This window comes from Macaca nemestrina, unplaced genomic scaffold (genome assembly GCF_043159975.1).
Source record: "Macaca nemestrina isolate mMacNem1 unplaced genomic scaffold, mMacNem.hap1 Scaffold_87, whole genome shotgun sequence".
Taxonomy (NCBI): Eukaryota; Metazoa; Chordata; class Mammalia; order Primates; family Cercopithecidae; genus Macaca; species Macaca nemestrina.
The window spans coordinates 1-14,350 of NW_027257878.1; the positions used below are offsets into that span (position 1 = coordinate 1).

The 14,350-nt window shown below is 49.0% G+C and overlaps 1 protein-coding gene across 1 annotated transcript in view; it reads right to left on the minus strand.

Moving 5' to 3' along the window:
- Nucleotides 1–10,052: 10,052 nt before the first annotated feature.
- LOC139361655 (disco-interacting protein 2 homolog C-like) overlaps nucleotides 10,053–14,350 on the minus strand; it is a 230,607-nt gene continuing 226,309 nt past the window's right edge. The window contains exon 7 of the mRNA XM_071090417.1: nucleotides 10,053–13,692. The gene's annotated coding sequence lies outside the window, so the exon portion shown is untranslated. The remainder of the gene's footprint in view (nucleotides 13,693–14,350) is intronic.

A 14,350-nucleotide genomic window follows, 5' to 3' on the forward strand; every position in this document is an offset into this window, starting at 1 on the left:
TGGAGGAGGAAGAAGAGAGAGGGCGGTGGGCAGGAGCCTGGGAAATGTGTCCCAGAGCCGGTTCCTGACCGTCGTGGGTGCGTCAGAGCTGATCTTCCAGGAGAGGTGGCCTGGGAGGGTTGACCCTTAGGAAGTGAGGGCCGGGGGAGCTGATTTTTTGGCCCTCAGCGGGGCTGTTGTTGACCTGAGATACAGTCGATAGTTTTCCTGAAGAGATCGTCTGCACAGCCACCGTTTGCTGCCAGGTTGGAGACAGAAGTGCTCCTCCCCATGGATTCTTTCTAGTTTGTGGATTTTTCCCAGTTTACCTGAGCAGCCTGTCAGTGGAAATGTCGGGGATTACTAACATGTCTCCATCCTACAGAGCAGTCGACCAGCTTCCGATCCTGTAGTTGTTGGGGGCACCATTCCGGTCCTGTCAGTGCCGGCCCAGCGTGGAAGCCGCAGCCCGAGGCGCTGGGAAACCTGCGGGGCTCTCACTGCCAGGGTTCTGATGGGAATCGAGCGCTGGAAGAAAGATGTCCTTAGGGCAGAGCCTGGCGAGGAGGGGGTGCTGCTGTTGCAGCAGTACATGGAATTTCAAATGACAAATGAAACAAGCTTTTAATTATGACCAGAGCCCTATGCTCTGCGTTTCTTCAAATGGAAATGTTGTGCTGAAATGAAATTGCTGTTAATCGGTTGCCTCATGCAAGACGCAAGACGGAGGGCTGGGAGCAAAGTAGAACGTGGACTTATCTACAAAGCTTCCTCCTCTCAGACTATCATCAGTTGGATGGTGCTACACAGGAATATGTGAGATTTCGTGTGAGAAAGGTGATGGGTGCAGACCTGTGTGACCGGCAGGTGTGGGGGGAGGTTTGAGAGAAGCTTTTGGCTGAAGTGATGTCAGATGCAGGAGCTGAAGTGTGATGTCTGTCTGGATGGAAGAGCACACACGCCTCAGGGCTGCGGGAAACAGATAAAGGAGGAGGTGGGCAGACGTGAGTCGTGTCTTAGGAATGGTAGCAATTCAGGCAGACCCAGGATCAGGCTCCCACGGGGGAGGAGTGGATATCAGGACCCAGGGAGCGTGGGGCGGGGGTCATGCCCAGGCCTCTGCGGGTCTTGCTCTTGTGTCAGCAGGGCCCTGTGCTTGCCCTCCTTAAAACTTTCCTGATCCATAAAACGGGCACGACAAAATCCACCTTGTGACACTGAAGCTTAAATGAGATGATGTACATGGTGTCTTCCTTCCCTTCCTGACACATCCTAGACTCACAGCTATGGTAGCAGCGACAGACTGGATGGAATGCTGGAGCCGCTTTGCGCCTGGTGAAGCCACATGGATTTGTGCAGTGCTGGCGACTGTCTCTGAAAGCCTTTGGTCATGGCAGTGGCAGCCTGGAGTGGCTCTTGGCATACTTGAGTCTGTGGAGTGCAAGGTTGACTGGAGCTCCGAGGCCATTGATACTATCCAGGGGTGAGCTGATGAGGCCCTAAAACATGGGGGGAAGGCCGAGAGGACTTGGCTGCCAGAAGTATTGTAGATTTCTGGCTTTGAGAACTTGCTGACTTATGGACATAGGAAGGTAAACCCAGATGGCTCCAAAATTGTAAGTCCAGAAGAAAGGTGGGAGGGTACAATTGCTGACTAGGTCATGGTTGCCCTGTCCCTTTGTTTCTGGCCATCGTTTCTCCTCCCTGCCCCTGCCTTTGTGGGCTGGAGGGCCTGAGCCTGCACAGTGGTCTATTTCATGATGACAATGGCCGATTATTACCCTGCAGTAAGAAGTCTCTCCATTTTATTTGGCAGCAGTAGTTAAATAAATTTAAGGAGTGATGGTGTAGTAGTATTTGTTTTGTTTGTGCTTTTTTTTTTTTTTTTAGTGTCATTTAACTGAATGTTATTTCCAATTTCACTGATCACTTTGAGAGGCCAAAACATGCTTTGATTTGTTATTTTGTGTTTGAGCTAGTTTATTGCCTCACAGGAATGCCAAGTATTCTGTTGTCACACATCATTAAGTATCTCAAATTGTGTTACTATAATACTTAGCTGAATTACCTCCCTTATTTTGGCTTTTAAAAATCTAAAATCTGTGTGAAACACAGGATGGTGCATCTCCATTGAGGGTTGTTGAGAAGTGTGACTTTTGCTGGCATGCTTGAGAATCAGTGACATTATTTTATAGAAACACTTTGTAACTGACAGCAAAGCTAGAAGCTCCTGTAAAGGGCAGAGTAGGCAACGTGTTATGCTTTTAGGGCCACAGAAGTCTCTGCATATATGTCTTTTGTGAAAACTTCAACGTGTAAAAATCCATGTCCAAGGCTCGGTCGGGGATCATGGTTTGCAGACCCTTAACAGCAGCTTAGCTAAAAGCTGGTCTCCCATGCGGTGAGCAGGAGCCTACCTCATTGCTTCAGCCAGAAAGATGCTGCCCTCATGCTGAAATTTACTTCAAACAAACTTGAAAGCTCTGGCACCGCTGCTCATTTCCATACTGTTGCAGGCTATCTAAAATACGGAGGATGCCGTGGCGTTTTGATTTTGTTACTCCTCTTGAAGGGCTCTGAGATGGCTCATCGCGAGTTAGACATTTGCAGAAATGATCAAGCAGAGCTGCAGTCATCTTGCAGATAAAGTGAAGTTTTTTCTGAAAACTCATTACAGGCTTAAATTTCTGATCCCATTCCATCCACTGATCTTGTATGATTGGTTTCTTTTTGTACCCATTTGGGTCTATGAAGCGTCTCCCCACCGTGGTAGAAATTTAGCTCTGATTTTGTGCATGAGTCGGTATCCTCACTCCTCATCTGCGAGGAGAAAGTGCTGCAGGTCCTGTGTGGTTTCCATCCCCTCCCTGCACGCGGATGGATTGGGAGGTATTTGTGGTGTGTGAACTTGCTACACCCAGAGCCTTCTGCTTCATTCCCTGGACCGCTTTCCTCCCTCCTCCCTCCTGACTCACTCCCCTGCACCACACTTCTCCCTCCTGGTTCACTCCTTGGGCCGAACTCCACCCTCCTCCCTCCTGGTTCACTGCCCTGGGCCCCCACGCCTCCCTCCTTGTTCACTCCCCTGAGCCCCCACGCCTCCCTCATAGTTCACTCCCCAGGGCCCCCACTCCTCCCTACTCTCCTGGGCCACATTCCTCCCTCCTGGTTCACTCCCCTGGGTCCCCAATCCTCCCTCTTGGGGGCTTGGTAGTTTCTGATGTGCTTGTGCCAGCACGATAAGGCTGAGTGGCAGCTCCAGGGCTGCGGCTGCTCACGCAGCTGTGGCATGAGTGCAGAGAACTGCGGGGATGCAGCTGCCCTTGCTGTGATGCTTCGAGTGTCATAGTCGATATTGGAAACTGGGTGGGATGTGGATGTCCCAGGAAGGGACAGGAGCCTCCCCTCAGCCTCTGTCAAACAGTTCTCAGCCAGGCGTGGTGGCTCACGCCTGTAATCCCAGCACTTTGGGAGACCGGGGCGGGCAGATCACCTGAGGTCAGGAGTTGGAGACCAGCTTGGCCAATGTGGTAATTTTTGACGCATTAAGGATTAAGGAAAATGACTCACACTAGTTTGCCTTGCTTTTTAATTGATAATTGGTGTACCCCAGTAGTCTGAACTTGTTAAGCAACCATTCTTACCGAAAGACTAATCTTTAAAAGTCTCTTCCTCTGGACACGTCTTTGGCTGCTGTAATCAAATGCAATGTAATCAGCACTGGTTAATGGCTTTCCTTGCTTGGCTAACAAATGCTCCTCAAAAACTTTGATTTCTTGTTATTTTCATTTATAATTATGTTTTAAGCCTTCTAAATTTTCTAGCTTTCCTGCGAGTTGGGAATAACTGTGATGGGTGCTTAGTTTGGGATGTTGACATACACTCTATGCCCAGCTACTATGCCATTGTGTGAACACTGATTTCTCACTTTCTCATGAAGACTGATTTCACCTAGTTTGGTAAATTCTATTAATTTTAAGGAAGGGGGTGGAATGCAACTGCTGTTAGGAGGCTTTTCTAAGGATCGAGGAAATGTTGCCATGATTATTACCATTACAGAAGGAACATAAAAATGCGTGCTGCCTTCAGTCATGATGAATCTGTAAGTCCGCATCTGTGACTGCAGAAAACGGCAGCCCCAAATCCTAAAATCGTGTGGATGCACCAAGCCCATCTGCAGGGCACTGTGGAGCAGCCTGCATTAGCCGAAGTTAGCCCACAAGCCCTGAGGGATGGTGTCTGAGTTATGATAAGGCTCTGACTTGGGATTAAACAGGCCTCCAAATAGTGTGATATTCTAAACAAAAACATGATACTGCCCAGGGAGCCCAGTGGGCACCTGTAGGCAGTGTAGGTGAGAAAAGGTTCCAAAGAAGATTCCTGCAGCTCAGCTAGGAGGATTCTGTAAGGCAGTAGACACATCAATGTTCACATAGGAGTGTTGAGCTATATTCATTCCTTTTAAGCAGCCAGGCTTGTGTGTGTTTTTAGGGGCACTCACATGGCGCCCTTTCCACCCTCACTGCTGGTTGTGCCTGTTTGATGTTGCGTACTTCTGTGTTAAGTGTGTCCACTCTCCAAATGTATCTCTGTCTCTAGAATATTTTAGAGTAAACCATTTATTGTTTAAACGCTTGTTTTTAGTGAGGAAGAAATCTTTAAAATGGGCCATACAGACCCTGCTATAAATGTTGAACAATGGCACGTGTAATGTTTAACACGTAGTGTTTAAAGTAGAAGACAGTTTAATTTAGAAATCCTGTTGGAATGCCAACTTAAATTACGACCATCTGTACACATATGGAAAAGAATGAGAGTGAAGGTACAGAATTGGAATTTTGTCTATTTTGTAGAGATTCTGTAATGTATCAGGTACAAGTCTCACTTCATGATTTAAATGCATGAAACTGAAATTAGAAAACTTGACAAAAACATGCCTTTGAATAGTGAGCCTTTATCCTCCTTGAAATAGTGATTCATTCACTAAAACGTCCACCTGCAACTTTGTCAAATACATTTGTTGCATTAGTCCTCAAGTGAGCTCAGTTTTCCAGACAGACAGATTATTACTGTTTAAAGTTTGTCCTGATGATGTTGGTGAACAGGGAAAATCCTTTGACGTGGATCCTCTGTGTGTGTTACACATCAGACGCGGCCTGCCCAACCCTCTGCCTGTAACTGGGAACCTTGACTGTCAGGATCATTGTAGAGAACCTTGAGGAAAGCAAAACAAGCCTCTGGAGTAGCAAAAGATGTAGCTGATTTCATGCAATAAAACTTACACATTTTTCTTTAAAATGCTTCCTTCGGAACGTCAGCTTGCTGACTATCTTAGAATCGCTGTAGTCCGCTGACAGCAGTCGTGGGAACAGGTGCATGGCCTGGCTGATGCAGGAGGGTCTCAGAGTGGAGCCACACTCCTGACACTGAAGGAGGGGCTGGAGCCATCACGCTCGTGACTCGTGCAGATGGCCTTGGCTGACCTCCAGAAGAGAAAACGTCAGTATCCAAGGAGGAAAAAGTCTATTAATTTCATGAGTGTTTGCCTTCGCAATGGCTAATATCCTGAGTTTGTGGCACCTGCTGTCTCTGGAATGAGGAGTCTTCCCTTCCTGGCAGACAAGCTCTAGATGGGAACAGGAGCTGTGATTGCTGGATTGAAGAGATTTCCTTCTTGGGGAGGTGGCCTTCGAGCCTGACATGAAGGAAGCTGTGACTGGCGGGAAAGGGCCTTGGAGACAGTGTATTTACCAGGAGGGTCGGTGACTGAGAACCATCCTGTTCCGAGTGTTGCCATTCTGGTTCTAGAGTAAACTTGGGGAGAAACAACAGCCAAAAGCCCCGAGGAATATTCTGTGATGTTGATCACGTTTGGTAGATTTGTTGCTGAGACTGTGAAATGAGAAGCCCTGGAGGTGCAGGTCTATCAGGCCATGCGACGTGAGACAGCTGCTGCTTCAGGGGTTGGAGTCCCCGTGCCAGAGGCTCAGTCCTGCAGAGACTTCTGCACAGTGGGCAACTGATGCCTCCGGTTGATTGTGAGTCCCCCAGATGAATACCCATGAAAGGTACCGTGTCAGCGAAGAGTCAAACTCTGTGAAGCATTTGGAGATTTATTCTGAGCCAAATGAGTTACCATGGCCCTTGATACTGCCCTCAGGAGATCCTAAGAACATATTCCCAAGGTGGTCAGAGCCCAGCCTGGTTTTATAGCTTTTAGGGAGACATAAGACAATCAATCAAATAAATGCAAGATGTACATGGGTTTGGTCTGGAAAGGTGGGACAACTGGAAGCAGGGGTGTCCAGGTCATAGGTAGATTTGAAAATTTCCTGATTGACAGTTGGTTAAGAGAGTTGTCAGATAAGGGGTTGTGGAGACCAAGGCTTTGTCATGTGGAGGAAATCCTCCAGGTAGCTTTGGAGAGAATAGATTGCAAATGTTTCCCATCAGACTAAGCGTCTAAGTTCTGTCTAATTCCAGAAGGGAGGTGGGGTGATGAGGCAAGTCCGACCCCCCAGCAATCATGGCCTGGACTAGTTTTTCAGATTAGCTTTGGAATGCCCTTGACAAAAGCCGGGGCTGTTCAGATGGGCAAAGGGGCTTCGAATTCTAATGTTTTTAAAACCAGAAAGTGATTGTGTTTTTTTCTGTGGATAACAGCTAGTGTAGTAATTAATATTTTATTAGCAGATTAATTTGGAAGTCAATGTGTTTTCAAGTATGTTAATTATTAAGTCATCAACAAACAGAGAAGGGCTTACTTTGAAACCAGCCTGAGACTCAAGAGGCTCATCAAAGAAAACGATGGACTTGGGAGAACTGATTCACGAGTTTACTGCGCCAAGTTTCAGGCATTATGAGAAGTCTGTGCTGATACATTGTGACTTGAGAACTTAAATCTTGATGGACTCTTAAGAGTGAGGCTTTTTTTTTCTTTTCTTTTTAAATGGTCAGTGTTTCTGTCTCCTGTGTTTTGTCTTCCAGCCGCTGAGCACTTTAGCTTTGTGTTCACGTGGCCTTGTTCTCCGAACCACCTGCTTTGTGGCTCCTCTGTCCTGCCCACCTTGATCGCGTCTTCCCTGCCCCGTGGGTTTTATCCCGAGGACTGTTCTCCGCTGTGGGGAGGGGAGGATCAGTGGACACTGGCTTTACCGACTCATTTTCTGTGTAGCTCCCAGTTTCTCAAATTCTTAATTGTCTTGGATTCCCTGTGAAACTGGGAGTCAGGCCTTGGGCGCAGTGCTGGGTGGCCTTGGGCGCAGTACTGGGGCAGGAGGGAGAGATGAGAACAGGAAGGATGGGTTTGTCAGGGGAAGGAACCCCTTGCCAAATTCCTGTGTCTGTTTTAGGTTAAAGATGAATGGCCGGATGGTGGATGTCTCACCTGCTGTGGCTGGACCTCGCTGTGCTGAACCCTGAGCAGGGGCCCCAGCAGCTGCCTCCTGCCAGGCCGGGGCCACAGGGCTGGGCTTCTGCCTCTGGGAGGGCTCGTGCCAAGGTGCAAGGGTCTGCACCGCTCGTGTGTGACCTGAGGGGCATGTGGGAAGCTTTTCTGTGCTCCTCACCTGGGAGAAGTTGAGCTCATCTGGGCTAGAGCCTCTGGGGAGGTAGGAAGGCAGAGGCCTGGAATTCCTGCTTTCCCCAGACAGCAAGAAAGCTCAGCGTTGCACCTGCTCTGAGATGCCCTCAGCAGCCATATATAGTTGATTTTAACATGACGGAAGGTGCCAATTAACCCGGCTCTGTGGAGAGCTTTGAGGATTCCAGGCCCTGGGCCCCGGGCTTTTTAATATGTTCCTTCCTGAACAAAAAAGAACAAAAGATCCCTGTGGCTGATGTCGACTGCGTGGGGTAGGACATGCTGAGCTTGGGTGGGGCTTGCCCCTGAGTTTCCTTGGTGCTCCTCCCAGCCCCAACGGACACCAGCCTCTCCAGGCCGAGGCTTGTCCTGTTTAGACCCTCGTTGGTGGGGTCTGTGGTCCTGGATCGAGGGCCCAAGCACTTCTTTCATTATTATAAATGATTCACCAGAGATGCGCGGCTGTGCCCAAACCTCTCACGAGCATGAGATACAGCCAGTGTCGCTGCCGCAAGCTCATAATTCTAGTGGAAAGAGGAAATTTTACTTTTAATGTGCTCGTGTGACTCAGATGCAAATATTCAATTCCCATTAAACTTTCAAGACCTTGAGATCCTCTGAGATTCCTTGGGAAGCCGTTCCTTGGCCCCACGACTAACTCTCCTGTGGAAGGAGGCTGGGGTGGTCCGCGGGGTCTGGGATCCTGCTGCGTTCTCCAGGATTCCTTAGGTTTCATCATTAGTCCCAGCTCTTCAGCAGGTGGAGCTGATTGACTCTGACATTTCCATTATATTGTTCTTGTGTTGCCTCAGTTAACTTAGAATAATCAGTATTTACCAGAAATAATTGATGGCGAGATGGGAATTATTGGTGATTCCCTGACATAGGCAGCCTGTATAGATAAGCGTGTTACACGGTGTCTAATTTCTGAGATGTTGGTCCACACCTTCTCAGGAACACACTTTGAGGGGTAGATTCCTGTGCAGGAGAAGCTGCTTTTCCCCGAGACGCGGTGGCGGCTCCTGCACTGGCATGGCAGGGTGGCTGTGTGACTGGGCAGGGCTGGACATGCTCCTGCGCTGGGCGCCCACCTCCGCCCTACATCTGTGTCGAGGGTGCCTGCCTTTGTTCCCCCAGGTCGAACTCATAGAAGTGTATACCTTCCTGACACATTCCTGCATAGAGATGATTAGATCTGGGGGCTGAATCTCAATCTGACATGCATGTAGGTAAATTATTGACGTGAATGACTTGGGTCCTCCACCTTCAGGGTCAGGAGGCACGAGGTGGGTTTGGAGACAGCTGCCTGGCTTCAGGAAGTTTCTCTCAGAGCCTGTTTCTTTCTCTAGCAAAGTAAATGATGCCTACCTCACCGGGCTTAACACACGCTCAGTACTCAGATGCTGTCTGATCTTTGTTATAGTTAGTATTTGGGGAACAGCGTGGCTGGTAAGAAAATGTGTTATCTTTACAATTTATACAATGTCATACAAGGCAAGCGTGAAACCGGGACACTACCTTAATCTGAAGATGCTGGTGCTTAGTCTTCTCCTCAAGCATTTTGTTGTCATTCTGGCGTGTGTCAGCCAAGTCATATGACGGTACCGCGTGCGTGATGCCAGCTCAGTTACCTTGGAATGGGGAACCTGAGGCTGCCAGGGAGCATCCCTCCTGCCTCCAGTCCTCGGGGGTTTCTCTCTCTCTCTCCTTTCCTCTGTCCCTCCCTATCCCCCAATCTTCCTCACCACTCCTGCTCCCCTCCCTACCCTCCTCACTTACTCTACAACAGAGGTCCAGACTTTGACAAATCCCAGCTGGGCCTATTTATCGCTTGGCTGGGAAAGCAGAGGGAAAGGGGCCCAGTTACTACAAAAATAGAGAATTGAAATAGAATGTGAGCTATTTTTGCGTCTTGTTTTTTATTTTATTCTGAATATAAAAGGCAAGTGTCAAACAAAATCGGTGCTAACTGCGCCACTCAGCTCCGAGTCTGCTTTGTCGGGGCTCCGTGGGTTCCCACGCCCTGGCCTTCTCCATGAGCGTCTGGACACGCCGTGGCTGTGAAAGGAGCATTCAGTTATGGTCCTTTGAATGTTGCAGAGTCATGTTTAATAAAAATCTTCACGTTTACCCACAGCCAAGTCTTGATTTAATAACAGGTACTGCAGGTCTCTGGGTAGGGCTGAGCCTCTGTTATAGAAGCAGCTGCACCATCTGAGGGGCAGGTCCGTATGGGCTGGCAGGCGGCCTGGTCCTTGGAGCACAGGGTGTACCTGACTCAGTCCTGGCAGTGGGGGGCCTTGCAGTTCTAGGATGTAGTGATGCAACCTGTGGCATAAATAAAAAGCCTCATGTGCCCCCATGAGAAGCTGGGGCTTCCCCTCAGTACTGTGGTGTGCTGTGTTTGTGATCGTGCAGATGTAAAAGGGTGAGGGAGATGTCTAAAAACCAGGCTCCCAAAGACAGCCCTTAATGTCTGGTGCTTTCATGTGTATATGCACACGTGTTTGACGCGTGTGCACCTTCACACGTTCACCTCTTTCATGCATGTACACCTGTTCCTGTGTTCATACACCTGTTTCGCGCATGCACCTGTTTCGCCTGTGTATGTGCCTGCGCGTTCACCCTGTATTGCGTCATACGTTGTATTTTACATATTGGGTATTTTCAGTTTGTATCGTGAGCTTGTAACGACGTCGTGAAGAAAAGAGGGGGCCCTGGCAGCCTTTGGCTCTGAGAAACGTGATGTCACGGGAACAGATGAGACAGCCCGGGTGAGGCCGGCAGAGGCCATCGTGGCCTTGGGAGTCCGTGCACATCCACTGTCTGTCGCTGTGTGACAAGTGACCCCAAAACCTAGGGGCTTAAGGCAACATACACGTACGACTGTACAGCTTTTTCAGGTTGGAAATTCAGGGCAGCCCTGCTGAGCGGCTCTGGCCCAGTCCCCCGGGTCACTGTGAAGATGCTGTCCAGGGCTGCAGCCATCTGTAGGCTCAGCTGGGCTGGAAGTTCTGCTCCAGGATGCCGTGCTGACGTGTCTGCGGGCAGAGGCCTGGTCGTCCACACCTGGCCACTCCCCGGGGCTGCCAAGTGCATTCCTGCCCAGGGCCGCTCCTTTCCCCAGAGACGTAGCAGTGCTGGTCTTATGCCCAGCGTCAAGGTGGCCGGGTCAGGAGCAAAGACTTGTTTCCCCTACTCGGCGGCTACTCCTGCAGGGCTGGGAGACAGTGGAGGTCGCGCAGGAAGGTGTTCGCTGAAGACCGTGCTCTGTGACTTGACGGGTGTTCCTCCCAGGAGAGTGAAATGGAGACTGGACGCCGGAAGCAGCATCCTGCGTGACCCCATGTGTAGTGGGGTCACAGCAGAGCTAAGTCCTTCCTTTACAGATACTTTTCAGAGTCTACCCGCCTTTAGATTCTCTGATTAACGTGTCTGAGGAGGGTCCCAGGAGTCTGCCACCTGCCAGGCCAAGGAGGTTCCCTGCATGTGGCTCTCCCCTGACACCTTGAGAAACGTGACTCGAGAGAATCACCGAAGTTTCCTAAATGAGTCACCTGCTTTCTCTTCTCTTTGCTTTCATGCCTCCCCAGGGTAGGTCAGTCCTGTCCGCCACAGCGATACCTGCATGCTGGAGTTCCAAGGAGTTTGGGGGTGTGTCGGGTCCCCCAGGGAGATTCGGTGACTGAGGATGCTGTCATAGCAGCCAACATGTCCTTATTGTTTTCACTTTTAATGAAGTTCAGTTACTAGGTTTTCTGAGGCACAATGATGTCCTTGTGAAAAATTGGTGATCAGGGAAGCAAGCAAGTGTGGGAAAATGATCCTGCCCTTAAATCTAAAAAACGATGAAACAGCAAACAGCCCTGAAGAGCCCATGAACCTCCTCATGGGGCGGTGAGGAGACACCTCAGTAATGGCTTAAAAAAAAAAGTGATAATACTGAAGAAAAGGTAAACTAAATTTTGGGTCTCCTATGGGTAAAGAGATTGTGGCTTACATTTTGGATGTATGCGTTTATATACTTATTTATTTTTCTTTGTTGGATTTAGAATTAGTTGAAATAATTGTGTTTTTTAAATTTAAAAATTATGGGGTATACGAAGTCTAATCTCTGTGTGACATTTCTGTACTGTGAGACTCCACATACAAAAGTGAAGCCCAGACTGTCTGTCTCTAATGAGCCAGAGAGAGGTGGTCATCTCCTGCAGGCCGGTCTGGTCTCCAGGCATCTGGCCATCCTCCCAGTCTTGGGCACACCTGCATCACTGGTGCTTTCTGCCAGACTGTGACTCTGCCCAGGTTTCAGGAGCACCCGGAACTGTTTTCCTAGGGGCTCCTGCTTTGTCCTGGCTCCTGGAAGCACAGGCTTTTGACGAAGGACTCTCCCCACTGCCAGGTAAATTGGTGATTGCCCCACAGTCTGTATTTGTCACATGGGGCACAGAGAGTCTGGGCGTGCTGTCCTGGCCCTGGAGCCAGCTCTAGGACTGCCCGGCGGCATTGCCTCCACCCCTCATCTGGGAACAGGGCGGTGGGGAGGAGAAGGGAAGCAGGGTCTTGACCCTTCTGCGTCTCGAGAACACGGGAACACATCGTCCCATTGCCTCACACCATTCACAGCCCAAGCTTGTGTGAAGTATTATTTTATAACCTCCCCTGACAATGATGTATTTTATATAAGCAGCACATAAAGTGGTAATTTAATACCCTATCGAGCAGGATTAAACAATAAGGAGCAGATATCACTGTAGAAAAGTTACTTTATCCGGGAAACATTTATCTACTGCAGGTGGATGTGAATCATGGCTTCCTCCTCGGTGGCTCCTGATGAGCCTGTGAAATTCTGTCCTGTTCACCACTGTTAGTTATAAGCTACACCTTTCCTTCTATGACGCGTTAGTTACAAGCTCTACCTTTCCTTCTATGATGTTTATTTCTTGCCTGTTCAGCACTGTTAGTTACAAGCTATACCTTTTCTTCTGTGATGTATATTTCTTGAAGGCATGGACTAAATCCTAATTCCACAGTATTCGATGCACATACTCAAGAGATACTTGTTTGAATGAATGGATTAATAGAAAATAGAAGTGGTGACTTCACTTTATTTCATTATGTCAAACTTTGTCTACACGGAAAATTTTATGGTCCTTTGGAAAAACAGGGCCTCTGTGCAGGGTTGTTAGAGATTGTGAGAATGCCGCAAATGGCTCTGTGGCTCTAGGCTCACAAAGGGCTTGAGGGACTTGGTGGCGCACCTGTGTTGAAAACTGAGTTCTGCAAATCCATTGGAGTGACCTGCCAGCACCAGCACACACAGCCCTCCTTCCCAGTTGATTTCTGCACAGAGGCTTCTTCTGAATGCCCCAGGTGAACGTGGGTTCAGCCATCACTGCTGGGCTTCCACAGCAAGCCAGGGTGCTGCAGGGACGAGAGAGAAGAGGGGCAGGACCAGGATCTTCCTGGGCCCCAGTGCCCGTGTGGGGACGCTGCCTGGCCTGGCTTTTCTGGGGGAGGTCAGGGAAATGATGGCATGGAGGGACTGTTGGTATGAGTCGCTTGCTCAAACATAGATCCCAGGTCTGTGTGGGAGGCAAATAGAAATTTATGTGGGTATCATCAGTAACATAGCAAACATGGGCTTCTTCACTAGGGTGGCTGACCCTCTTGCTCATCTGCTGAGCAAAGGCCCGGCCCGGCCAGGCCCGGCCTGGCCTTCTACGCCTCCACAGTGAGCTTTTCTCAAGCTCTGTCCACTCCATGGAGATGGCCGGAGCCAGGGCAGATATGGGGTGTTTTCCACTTTTTATTTATTTTTTCTTTTTTGAGATGGAGTCTTGCTCTGTCGCCCAGGCTGGAGTGCAGTGGTGTGATCTCGGCTCAGTGCAAGCTCCACCTCCCAGGTTCACGCCATTCTCCTGCCTCAGTCTCTCGAGTAGCTGGGGCCACAGGTGTCCGCCAACACACCAGGCTAATTTTTTTGCGTTTTTAGTAGAGTCAGGGCTTCACCGTGTTAGCCAGGATGGTCTCAATCTCCTGACCTCGTGATCCACCAGCCTCGGCCTCCCAAAGTGCTGGGATTACAGGCGTGAGCCACTGCACCCGGCCAGGTATTTGTCAGTTTTTGAAAGCTACATTTAAAGAATGAAATAGACCGAACAGAATTACTTCCTTTTGAATATTTAATACTCAGTCTACCAGAACACTTAAATATAGTTAATGTATTCAAATAATAAGAAAGAACTTTCCCTCTGTTCCAAAGAAAAAGTATAAACAACCTTTTACTTGTCAGGGATTTCACTATGTTTCTAAAAAGCCAGCAAGCACTTTTCCTGAAATAGACCCATCTCTTCCTCTGCATAGACCCTATGAACATTTTAGCTACATTTCTGCTGTATCTTAATGTGATAGATTGTAGAAAATTCCTTGCTACTGGAACTTCACGATGCTTTCCTTTGAAACATCAAATAGAAAGTATGGATAGTAAATCTCAGACTAGTTGCAATTATCAGTCTTGGTAGAGCTGCCACCCACAGCCTCTGTCAATTACAACAGAGTGTGTCTCCCCAGCAACCCGGATTAGATTGCGGACCAAGCCAGGCTCACCCAGGATTCAGTGCAACGTCTTTCAAAGCTGTAGTCACTGCCCCTGGAGGAGACTTGAGAAGTCCTCCCTTTGATGCCTGTGCATGGCTGTTCTCAGATCACAGCAGCTGCAGCAGCATCTCAGAGGATGCCAGCAGGGGTGTCCTGGGTATTGACACCACGGTAGGGGCCTGCAGTGTCTGA